We start from the raw sequence: 3,509 nt of genomic DNA, 5'->3' as shown, positions 1-3,509 counted from the left end.
CAAAGGCGTTTCAACAAATGCCCCCCAAATAACTGATCGTTAAAACTTACCGGCTGACTAGCTGACTTTATGAAGAAATTAAACGGCTAAGGAATATCCTAGATCCATTGCGATTACATATCTAACATTAAATCACCGGACGCCAGTTGCATTCGTGGCATTACTTAAGATGCAAGAAAACAAAGAAATTACTGCCCCGTCATGTCCATCTCAATTAGCATATCACACACATCAAATCAAATCATTTTCCCCCGGCCATCCATCTTGCTTATAAGCCACATCTGTTGGCCATATCTTCTGCTTTTTATGGCAGAACACCTCCTAACGGCGCACTTAAGTCGGAGTTGCGACATAGGATCCATCGGTGCCTGCCTTGCATAACATTTCCTTCATCAGCGAGGCTCACACACGGTGGGTTATTGAAAACAAGGCGCACACGCCCACGTTAATATTAATTGGCCATATTGCTGGGCCCAAAAGGAAAAGGGGCTTGCAAAGGGGTCTAAAGTGGGAGGGACAGGCGACAAGACAGAATGACAAAATGCAACAACAAATAATACACAATGTTCAATAATCGTCGATTGTCATTGGCATTGTTTTGGCCGTCTTGTTTTGCCTTATGACTGCTGCTGGTGGCGGGTGGCTTTGTAACTGTCTGCGGTTTCAACTACGGCTGCTGGCCAAAAGCTCGTGCCTCGCAAGCCAAGTTAACAAAACCGCCAACCCAGCCAGGCCAAGTCAGCCAGCCAGCCAGTCAGGCAGGCAGCCAGCAAAATGTATTTCTTTTGACGGCGTCTGACAGCCCCTGTCATTTTATTAAATATGGTTTTTCTTGATTTCCCAGCTCCACCGCACCACCGCACCACAGCACCACCCAAAAGCATCACCCACAACCACCCAGCCGTCGCCTTTTATCAGTGTTCAAAATCCCGTTGTCGTTGTCAGTGCCAACAAGTTATGCGCTGCGGTGTTCGATTAACGGACATCTGCGTGGGTCGGTGGTGGTGGCTAGGTGGTGCTCCTACCGGTAGCCAGTGCAACAGGTGTCTCGTCTCCTTGTGGGCTGTGTCACGTAGCGCTGCCTGTCAGGAGCAGCTTGTAATTGAGGCGGTGGCAATGGTGGCAACTGGCGGTGGAGGGAGCTGGTGGGTGGTGCTGCATCCTTTTGGTATTCCAGAGCAGCACATGGCGATTATAGCGAATCGTCCCTCGGGCCAAAGGCTGCAACCATGTGAGCCATCGGAATGTTAATGCAAAAATCCAGCAAAAGCAGCAGCAGCAGGTGTTTGTTTACTACATCGCAGTAGCAACAGCAACAGCAACAAACTCATCGGAGCGAATTATGAACTATTAAGGCTCGTTAGTTCCGTATGAAAGGCGATTAAGCTAATGATAATAATATTGATAATTAACCGTGCAGCAACATTTACTCTAATTTGCCATAAACAGCGTGGAAAAAGTGCCGCAATTAATCAGGAAAAGTCGCTTGAATGCCACTCGCCGAGTGGAGTTGTGTAGTAAACTATATAAAGCCCACGCAAGGTATTCAATCAAAGACCAAACGCCTGTTTATTTGCCTGCTTTTAGCAGCAACTCAACCATCTAGCACATACTCGTATTCAATTGAAGGCAGAGGCACCCAATCAGTGCTAAACACATTGGCATTTCGCTAAATGAGTGTGGGTACATAACTCAGGGCCCAACAATGCCGCTTTTTAGGCCCATCCAACTGCCAAGGCGGTTGAACTAATTGCGCTAATAATGGGGATTACCTTAGAGCTCGAAAACCAAGCGAAAAGTAACTCACACCGTGCTAAAGACTTCGAAGTCTAGGTAAGAAATACACTCGCAGAAAATTCACTGAGCATTGAACTGGACCTTCTTCTAAGCCTTTGGTGTTTCTAAACTCCAAGCTTTGGAGTTTTTCGCAGTGCAGCTAAGTAAAGCAAAGTAAAAGCAAGTCAAAGCTAAATAAAAATCGAGTCTGGTCGACGACGCCAACGCACTAATGGGCGCTTTGTAGTGTCAACTGCTCATGTGCTCATGTGCGCTCATGTTGGGGGATTTTGCCAGTAGATGCAGTGCACCCACTTCACACCACCAGCTCCGCCGCCACTGCGAACTGCATGGGAATGCTGGCTAGGTTGACTTGGTTGGGCTCCTTTGCATGCGACGGGCGTTTATTGTAATTTCATTAAACGAAAAATAAACGCAAAAATAGCTAAATTGACTGCGACTCGCTGGCAGACGCAAAGACCCCTTTTTTCCAGTGGCGCAATTAGAGCTAAAAATTATGGCACTCGACCGGTTGGCCACTTTAAATAGGTTGCAATTTATGAGAGCGGTACACAATCGTGGGCGACAGACATACCCGTGCATATGGGTGGTTAACTGGGTGGTGCAATGAGTTTGGTTGGCTGGGTGGTGCAGTGATGCAGTGGTGCAGTGGTGCAACTCGTCATGGCAGAGTGAAAGTGGCATGTCGAATCCTTAATTCGCTCTCAATTGTTGCGGTCAGCGATTCGGCAGGGCGTTTGCACAATTTATCATCTCGGGCCCGCTCATCAAATTAAAGTGCAATTTAAATTCAATTAGCAATTTGCGTGTGCAGCTCGTTTTGGCAGCTCGGTCATGTCGCAAAACCGTCAACATGACAGGTAAAACCATCTCCTTTCTCCGCCAATGACAAACACACGTGGTGCATTCTGCTGCCACTGTTGCCCCTGCAATGTAATGGAAAAGTTGCATGCAAATTGCACAAAACCGCAACGAATTCATTAAAACAATTAGCCGAGCGGCAGAAGGAGCAACAGCTGGCCAATGATGAAGTTTCCGAACTGCCAGTCAACATTTCGACTAAACTTCAATTAATTTGCTTTCAGGCCACACGGAGCACTCACTGTCTCCTCAGAAGGAAAAAGGGTTGGGTTTGCGTTTTGCGTTTGGGTTTAGGTTTGGGTTATTGGTTAAGCTGGGGTAACCATGTAGTGCAAATATGATTGCTTGGGAAACCGAAAAGGGGAGTCGCCAATTGCATTCAATTATGTGTTTAACTAAACTCATTTCGGGCGCAAGTTTGTCACGAAAATGGAATTAGTTCGAGCACAATGTAGTGTAGTAGTATGTGGGGCATTTCAACTCACATGCCATGAGTAGATGAGTTCACAAAAATAATTGCATTAAATAATGCCAAATTATTTGTGGTTAAATTGAAATACTTTATGCTTGAGTTTTGCTTGCAAACATGTTTATACTTTCAAGCCATAGTGTCTCTACTTAATTATACAAATGAAAACCAGACACACGCCCACCACCCATTAATGTCCTTCGATTTAAGGCTTATCTCTACGGAAAATCTCTTCCTTGATCGTGTCCCCATCTAAGTGGCTTTGCAGATCTCTGCCATTATCGTAAAATAACGCTCGACATTCGCAATCTACGAATGCAATTGCATTCCAGAGGCTTTAATGATTGCGCATCAAGCGAGTCGAAGCGTAGATAAGCGAGAC

The 3,509-nt window shown here is 45.9% G+C and overlaps 1 long non-coding RNA gene across 1 annotated transcript; it reads left to right on the top strand.

Moving 5' to 3' along the window:
* Positions 1-581: 581 nt before the first annotated feature.
* On the top strand, positions 582-2,226 carry LOC120448465. Its single transcript, XR_005616101.1, has 2 exons — positions 582-1,833; positions 1,890-2,226. It is a non-coding gene; the product is annotated as an uncharacterized LOC120448465 (long non-coding RNA).
* Positions 2,227-3,509: the final 1,283 nt, after the last annotated feature.

Source organism: Drosophila santomea, chromosome 3L (assembly GCF_016746245.2).
Source record: "Drosophila santomea strain STO CAGO 1482 chromosome 3L, Prin_Dsan_1.1, whole genome shotgun sequence".
NCBI lineage: Eukaryota > Metazoa > Arthropoda > Insecta > Diptera > Drosophilidae > Drosophila > Drosophila santomea.
Note: the sequence above shows the minus strand (reverse complement) of the source record. Positions and strands in the feature narration are given on the sequence as shown.